The sequence below is a fragment of the Paramisgurnus dabryanus genome, chromosome 24, assembly GCF_030506205.2.
Source record: "Paramisgurnus dabryanus chromosome 24, PD_genome_1.1, whole genome shotgun sequence".
NCBI lineage: Eukaryota > Metazoa > Chordata > Actinopteri > Cypriniformes > Cobitidae > Paramisgurnus > Paramisgurnus dabryanus.
In genome coordinates this window covers 17,993,779-18,003,160 of record NC_133360.1, presented here as the reverse complement: position 1 = coordinate 18,003,160, position 9,382 = coordinate 17,993,779, and the positions used below count along the sequence as shown (strand labels likewise).

The 9,382-nt window shown below is 39.5% G+C and overlaps 1 long non-coding RNA gene across 2 annotated transcripts; it reads right to left on the bottom strand.

The window, feature by feature from the left end:
* Positions 1-6,322: 6,322 nt before the first annotated feature.
* On the bottom strand, positions 6,323-7,849 carry LOC135740830 (uncharacterized). Of its 2 annotated transcripts, none has more exons than XR_010529269.2 (3): positions 7,454-7,849; positions 7,187-7,375; positions 6,323-7,110 (listed from the first exon to the last, which is right to left on the bottom strand). It is a non-coding gene; the product is annotated as an uncharacterized lncRNA (long non-coding RNA). The 2 variants fall into 2 exon arrangements; XR_010529268.2 differs by having other exon boundaries at positions 6,323-7,375; positions 7,454-7,607; positions 7,681-7,849.
* Positions 7,850-9,382: the final 1,533 nt, after the last annotated feature.

Below are 9,382 nucleotides of genomic sequence, written 5' to 3'. Positions count from 1 at the left end.
CCCTAAACTATGAAGGGAGCCCAAATAAAGTAATAAAGGGATTGATATGAATGCTGAGTTCTTATAGATTATTGAGCTAAAATATTGATGTATACTTTTGAAATTTAAGGTTTGGTCAAAACTTATTTTCTGTACCAAATATAAAAAGTTTAGGAAATATAAAAGGTGGCTGATATTGTGATTTGATATGTTTTGGATGTGAAAAAACCATTTAAAACCATTTTGAGAAACTGTGGCGATTTTTGTGGCGATATATACTTAAAAGATAAGAACATTATAAAGTGTTCTGAGTACAAGAAAATTAGAGGGCTGGTGTATTACAAAATAAAGATATGGCAGACAGTCCTGTTGAACTCTTGGGCGTAAAATACCCATTGAGTAAAGATCTCATAAAGCATCTCTCTAAGAAATGGCAAAAACGTACAAAAAGTATGGTTACCAGATGGCCAAAAGAGGGGACTTTTGATGTGGCATTGTGTGAGGAAATGGCAACATTGGTTAAAAATTACAAAACCAAAAATACGAGTAAGAAAAACAAAAAAAGAGAAGAAAAACGTGAAAAAGAGCAAGAAGTGTTAGCATTGTTCAAAAAAGAAGGGGAATGTCTGCGTAAAAATTTAAAACAAGCCAAAAGGCTGTTGAAAGACATGGAACAAGAAACCATGATTAAGGAACAAAAATATGCAGACCCCCCTCCTTCTTTGACCTCTGAGGGTCAGTTTCCATTGCTCAAGGGAACTGTTGAGATTTTGGGTGAGATGCAGATGAAGGGAAATGTGGAAATAGACGATGAGGAGAAAGAGGGGGATGAGGAGATGGAACAAGTAGTAAGACCTAAAACTAAGCCAGCTATAAAAACAAAAGAAACAACACTGCAGTTAGATTGTTACAAACAAGCACGGACAGCATTAGAAAAAATGAAAACACAGTATAAAATGAAAACACCAAGTGAAAAATTACCATATGAGCAGGTAGACAAGAAAAAAGAGGTTATAAAAGGAATTTTACCAGAAAAGGAAGAATCTGAAGAAGAATATTTGTTTGAGGTCACATGTGAACCGAGCAGGGAGGGAGAAAGAGGAGCGGAGTCCCTGGTTGATGAGGGAAAGTGGTCACGCGGGGAAGAAAAATCACTAAGACCATTAACAAAGCAGCTCCCCATTCTAATTAAAGGGGCTCAAGGTAACTACGTACCCTGGGGGTCACAGGACTTGGAAAATCTGGTCAACCGACTCCCGGACATCCACGAGGGGGCTGGTAAGTTCATCAGAATTCTGGAGGAAGAATTAGCTGGAAAGCTGATTGCAGTAGGAGACATCAAAGCCCTCCTAGCGAGAATTGTAGGGGGAGCAAAGACTGATCAAATCCTTCAGGACTCTAACTTGCACAGAGCCGTTAATTCCTACGATATGGATGGGATTGTTTTTGATGCATACCGTCCAGCTGTTTGGCGAGTTTTACGAACTGAATATGAAACCAGAATCGACCCCAAGGCACTGAAGGGGGAGGAACTGGGGGAAACAGAGAATCCCATCACTTATGTTCAAAGACAATTAAAGAGATGGAAACAAGAGACTGAGGGAGACCCCGAGGGGGACCCTTTAATGACAACCCTTTTTAGAAATGCCATAGTGGATGCTATGCCACAGACTGTAAAAAGCAAACTAGAAGATGTGGTAGGTCTAAACTCTAAATCACACAAAGAGTTTTGTGACCACGTGTGTCATGCTGTGGATTTATTCAGAAAAAATGAACAAAAGCTGAAAACGCAAGAGAAAGAACTGCAAAGAAAACTGACACAGTTACAGCTGGAAGAACTTTCAAATAAAAACAAGAGAAAGATTCAAGCAGCAGTACAGAAAGACGAACCTAACCAGATGTCAGTGATGGCTCCTGTGAATTCTCTTCCACCAGCTGTCCAGCAGACTCCGCCCACAACAAACTCTCCTAATGCACACCAGACCCCTGTACCCATCATCAATGTATACGCTCAGCAGCCAGGGCCGATGGGGTGGAAAAGAAATCCACCTCAAGGGGACAGGAGAGGAGCGGGTAGACTTCCTGAAGTATCATGTTGGGGGTGCGGCGAGAGAGGACATATAAAGAGTGGTTGCCCTAGCAACCCTTGGACTCAGCCCTCGAGGGGAAGAAGGGGGAACAATTGGCAAAGGTCTGTACGAGGGCCGGTGAACCCCTGGGTAGGTAGAAACCAAGATTTTTAGAGATGCCCAGAGAATCCTATTGGGGAGAGACAGTTACCAATTTTAACCACTAATGCAAATCAAGAACCAATTTTACAGGTTGAAGTAGAAGGAAAAAGCATACCTATGATGGTAGACACAGGAGCGGTTTATACCTGTGTAAATTCAAATTATGCATCACATCTCCCCATGTCTGGCAAATTTGTAAAGACAATAGGATTCTCGGGACAAACACAGTTAATTCCAATGACCGCTCCGATTTGTCTACAAACTAAAAACAACCGTGTGACCTTACCCATCCTGATATCAAACCAGACTCCTATTAACCTTTTAGGAAGAGATGCAATGTGCAAATTAGGTCTTAAAATTTGGTGTTCTGCAGAGGGAGTGTATGTGGACATAAAAGGAACTCAAATGATGATCTCTGAGCCAAAAGCTAATGTGTACTGGTTAGGACAGATAGAGAATGATGTGAAACAAGCATTTGATAAATGGGGTAAATTCATTGAAGCACAGATTCCTGATGCACAAATACCAAAATCTCAGTTCCATTGTACAATGATGTATGACCCTTCAAGAAATACAGAACTTGAAACAAAATGGCAGGAAGAAACAAAAGGGCAAAAAATTCAATTGATTTCACATTCTATCATAATAGGTAAACAGGGAGCCGCTATAACCATAAAGGAGAATGACTTTACAAAGCAATGGTTCAATGTAGCAGATTCTGTACCACATATATCTTTATATGTAGGAAAAAATTGGAAAACAAAAGATATTGGGCCGATGCTAAAAAAGGCTACACAAAGTCAGTGGGAAACAACTGACAATCCATTGATTTTTAATTCAGCTGATAAAAATTACATTCAAATACTGTATGGAACTTCTTTGTTGGGTGTTCCTCAGGAAATCATGATTAATAAACAGGAACAAATTCAAATGATGTCAATACCTGAAACAGAGGAGAGTTTTTATGCTGAGTTATTACAAGATGTAGAACGACAAGTCCCAACAGAGCTATGGTCAAAATATGAAACAGATGTGGGTTTGGTAAAATCAGCCAGCCCAGTCAAAGTTAAGCTTAAGCCAAATGGATGCCTTCCTAGGAAAGCACAATACCCGTTACGCCCAGAGGCTGAGTTAGGCATAAAAGATACTATTGAATGACTAGTGAAAGCGGGAGTACTGTTTGAAACAAACAGCTATTGTAACACGCCAATTTATCCTGTAATTAAAGCAAACAAAAATAAATGGCGCCTCGTACACGACCTACGAGCAATAAATGACATAGTAGAGGATAGTCCGATTGATGTGCCAAACCCACACACTCTGCTAACAAATGTCCCCCCTGATGCCAAATACTTCACTGTGATTGATCTATGTTCTGCATTTTTCAGCATACCAGTTGCGGAGGAAAGTAGATATTTGTTTGCATTTACATATGCTGGTAAACAATATTCATATGCAAAACTACCACAGGGTTTTAAGGAATCACCCACAATATTTAATCAGGCACTTAAAGCTGATTTGGAAGATCTCATGATAGACAGCACTTTGCTGCAATACATGGATGATTTGATGATTTGTTCAACTTCACTCGAACAATGCCATAGAGACTCAATAAAGGTACTTACTAAACTAGCTCAAGGAGGTCATAAAGTATCCAAAACCAAACTACAATATTGCCAGCCACAGGTGGAATATTTAGGGCGGTTAATCTCATATGGCACAAAGGCCATAGCCCCAACACACCTAGAAGGCATAAGTAAAGCACCATTGCCACAAAAAGTAGGACAGATGATGACTTTTTTAGGGATGACAGGTTTCAATGCTGATTGGATAGAAGATTATGCAATCAAAACAGCACCATTGAGAGACATAATGAAACAGGCAGGGTTACAAAATCTAAATGCCCCCTTAATTTGGAATGCAGATGCATTAGCAGCATTTGAATTGATTAAACAGGAACTACAAAAATCACCTGTTCTAAGTACACCTGATTATACCAAACCATTCCATCTGTTTGTTGCCAACAGAGCTGATGGATATGCTTCTGCAGTATTAATGCAAGAAACCTGCAGTGGTAGGAAAAAACAACCAATAGCATACTATAGCACCAAACTAGACAATGTAGCACAAGGGTATCCACCTTGTTATCGACAAGGTCTTGCAGCAGTATTTCAGACATATGGAAAAGCATCTACAATAACTATGGGATACCCAGTTATCATATATACTCATCACAAAATTGCAGAATTAATTGAACAAGGGAAATTTGTTTTGACACAAGCCCGTACTTTGGCATATTCATTGCTACTAACACATCCAGATATTACAATTAAACGGTGTAATACAGTTAATCCTGCAGAATTGATTCCTTTGGCTTATGAAGGTGAGCCACATGAATGTGTTGCTAACTCATTAGCATTCACCAGGTTACGACCGGATCTTGAATCTACTCCAATTACTGAAGCGGATGTCACATACTTTGTAGATGGGTCCAGTTTCAGAGATTATTTAGGAATTCACACTGGTTATGCAGTAGTGAAAAAAGAGGGAGAAGACTTTGTGCCCATACTGTCCCAATACTGCACTCAGCCATGTTCTGCTCAATTAGCAGAATTAAAAGCTCTTACAGCAGCATGTAAATTGGCAAAAGGACAAACAGCAAACATATTTAGTGACTCAGCCTATGCACACGGTGTCAGCCACTTTTTTGGGGCAGTATGGAAACAAAGAGGTTTTAAAAGAAGTGATGGAACTCCCATTCAACATGCTGAACAGATAGTTGAATTAATTTCTGCTATAATGTTGCCGAGAAGATTAGCCATTATCAAATGTCAAGCTCACAAAAAAGGCAATAATTTTGTCATCAAAGGTAATAATGCAGCAGATTCAGATGCTAAAAAAGCCTCCGGGTGTCAGGTGGCAATAATAGCTCCAGAAGTTCTTATAGAACCCAATCCAACCATAGATGATATTGCTCGGATTCAGCAACAGGCAGGACCGTATGAGCAATCTATGTGGCACAGAAGAGGGGCTACAAAAGACTCTCAAAACATTTGGAGGTCTCATGAAGGTCACATTGTTGCACCAACCGCACTGTTGAATATTCTAATCCCAGATGCACATGGATTTGATCATTGTGCCAGAGCAGAAGTGATTAGGAAGATTAAAGAACAAGGGTATTGGTCTCCATATTTGTATGCAACTGTAGAGGAATTTTTGTCAACATGTGAAGTGTGTGCTAAATACAATGTCAGAAAAGGAATAACAACGCCAATAGGTCATATTCCGGTACCAGAGGGTCCTTTTAAACACTTGGTGATGGATTATGTGGATATGATCAAGAGAGTGCAGGGTAAGAAATATATGCTTGTTGTTATTTGTAGATTTAGTCGCTGGGTGGAAGCTGTACCGTCGGCTGACGAAGGAGCTGGGACAGTGATTAAATTTCTGACAAGAGAGGTTATTCCTAGATTCGGGATACCATCAGAAATAAGTTCAGACAATGGATCTGCGTTTATTCAAAAAACAGTAAAACAAGTACTACAACATTTAAGAATAAAGCAAAGATTGGGATGTGTTTATCATCCACAATCTCAAGGAATGGTAGAAAAAGCCAATGGGATCATCAAAGCAAAACTCAATAAAATATGTGCAAGTACTAAACTTAACTGGGTGGATGCTTTACCTCTAGCACTAATGAGCTATCGCATGCAAACTAACAGAAATACACATCTAACACCGCATGAAATGCTTACAGGTCGACCTATGCCCGCTCCATATTGTAGAGGCCCATACTCGGGTCCTCCATTAGAACAATTGCAAATGGAATTAAGGTCATACATGTGTGGCGATACATATGCCAAAGGGGCGAGAAAAAAAAACTAAATAACCTGCATACGCAATTATCCTAATGGTTACCAAAGCAACGACTACGCCACCTGGGATATATCCCCCCCAGGAAGGACCCGAAAAGGCCCACAGGTTCACTCTCCCTAAAAGAGGACTCAGAGACGTGGATAATTGGTATTAAAAAGATTCATAAAGCTTTATTCAGATAGAAATGTTAAAAAGATCTTGCCTAAAAAGGGCACTCATCAAAATCATGGCACACCACTGACACGAAATAAGGACTAATCAAACAGAAAATGAACAAGCCTGAAACTGGGGTATAACAACCAGGAGGCAGACTAGAAACAGAGCTTGTAAGTAATAATAATACTAATACACACGTGCACCAAATCACTGCAACACCTAAACAGATTCACTGCAAATTCACACCACATTAGGGGAGGCTATTTCTGCTCAGTCTTAGTCTGCCTTCCTCAGGGCCCCAAGTTACAGACAAAATAATCAAACACTTCCAAAGAAAACCACTCAACATTTACCCAAAGCAAAAGAATTAAGCACAAGACGACAAATAATAAATGGCAATGAATAACCAAAAGACAAATAATAAATTGTAATGATAAACAAAAGACAACAATTAGTAAATTGCAATAAGCAAAACCAAAAATAATAAATTGCAATGAATAAGCAAACGAAAACAAATAATAACTTGCAATGAGTAAGCAAAAGACAAATAATAAATTGTAATAAATAAACAAAAGAACACAAATAATAAATTGCAATAAGCAAACGAAAATAATAAATTGCACTGAATAAACAAACGAAAACAAATAATAACTTGCAATGAATAAGCAAAACAAACAATAAGTTGTAATGAGCAAACGAAAAGAAACCAAGAAAATATTAAATATCACACAAAAAAAAGAGACAAAGATAAGCTAATACACAAATTACTAACCTAAACGAAATAAACTAAACAAAAGAATCCAAAATAAACAAAAAGCAAAACAGCAGTGTTAGGACCTTAAGCCATGATGCCGGGTAACTCAAACACCTGAAACACAAACAATATTAGCAAAATGTCACATGTCTTAAGGAAGGCTGAATGGACAGGAGTGGGTTAAACATACCAGCCTGCATGGGTCACAGCATATACTCCGCGGCCGAATCCGTCGCCCCCATCAACCACTTGTGACAGAAGCCGCAGATCAAAAGCACACGCCTCAATTACACCGCGATTCCCTAATACAAAATGAACCAATCGTTCGTAATGCTCAGATGCCGAGGACACCACGGCAACAAATGCCAGCCTAAGAGAGCTACAATGAGCAAAAAGCATAACTATTAAAAGACCAAAACCAGACAACCGAACGGATGAAAAAAACGCCAATACATACCTTTTGTGTGGAAACAAGCTATCGGAACTGCAGCACAGCTGAGCCTGCAATCTCCCGATTCAAGGAATGCCACGTAAATCACCAGAGACTAAAAGTTTGCGATCCTCTAATAGAGAATGCTGCGGTACAGATACCAACTTCACAAGAGCTTATACTAAACGGAAAACAACTATTAGAATGATTAAAACCAAATAATAGGACCAAGCATAATGACCGCCAGTACATACCTCTCGTGTGACAGCAATGCAATACTGACAAAAATGCAAACAGCTGAGCGTGACATCCGGTCGCCTTACCTTCAGCCTTTATATATACTCATCCTAACCAGAACGCAAGTGAAAGCGATTACCTAGAGGGGCGTGGTCAGGCCGGCACCCATAACTGCCTTCCACCACACATGAAAAAACTAACTGCTATCCATAAGGCTATTTATGTGCAGGAAAAAAGAAAGCAGTCGTGTGAGGAGACAGAGACCACATGCCCAATTGCCCCAGGGGATCACGTCTATCTGAGGGTATTCAGAAGGAAATGGAACCAGGCCAGAAGGGAGGGACCCTATAAAGTAGTGGCCGCTACCCCAACAGCAGTTCGAGTGGAAGGCAGCAACACGTGGTATCACTTGAACCACTGCACCAAAGCTCATACAGAAAAGCAAAAGACCGGAAAGGACAGCCTTGGAACGAACAACCAAGAATCATCGACGGATAAAAGCAATGAGACAAAAGGTGTGGCATCAGGAAATGACAATGGACAGAACACATCTGACAACATGCCTGATCCTCATATGCTTGTGGCCAATTCATGCTACGGACCACACAATGACACCAACCATTCAAGTTCAGAATCACACCACAACGCCATGGACTCCAACACCTGTAACTCCGATTCTGAATCATACTTCTCTGTCATTAACTTCACCTGGAACAGCACAGATATTTAATCACACATCCTGGACATCAATTTCACCTGCCATAACCCAGACTTTGAATGATACATCCCTTACATCACCGTCACTTGCAACCACAAAGACTTTTAATCACACCTCCTTTCAGCCAACATCACTTGCACCAACACAAAATCTCAGTCACATGGCCCTGTCAACAACTTTACTACCCTTAACAAAAACGCTCAATCACACATCCCAGCAATTGACTTTTGCACCCACAAAGGAACCTAGGAACAACACAATTGCAAATACAACTGAACTGACATTGAGTAAAAAACAAAGGAGAAACATTGAGGACGATTACAACATGTATGAGGAGGATATCCAACTAGATATTTTATGGGAAACAGCACAAAGTAATCAATGGTATGAATGGGCAACCTTTACAGCAACAGACATACAAGGAAAAAACTGCCTATTTTGTTCTAAATCACCTGCAAGCCAAGTAATAATAGTACCAAATCCATTTGATTTTGAGAAATGTGCCGAGATGAATAGACTCTATTGTAATATGAAAATGCTTAAACCTACTTGTCCAGCAGAATGTTTGGGTTTTCTAAGTAATGCCAAAGACAGACTTATGTATCGACACATACGACAATTAGCAGCTAGATGTAAAGGTATTGATATATCCAAAATTATGCAAATACAAAATAATCAAAAAATAGAGATTCCACAATGGTACACCATAGATTATAGTAAGGAATATGAGTGCTTTGTAAAAACCACAGGGGATATTAATATGGGACAATTTAAAGGAAAATGCAAAGTAATTTGGACCATAGATAAAACAAAACTTCGACAGGCCGGCGATTCCTTAGATTTCCACCCTACTAGGTCATCAGGAATAAGAAAGGGAAAGAAAATAGTTCCAGAAAAAAACTGTGAAAATCAAACTATAGCATTACCTGATGCGGATACCTATAAAGATCAAACACAAGCAATAGCAGATTTTTTCTGGGTTTGTGGCCATAGAAAACTTT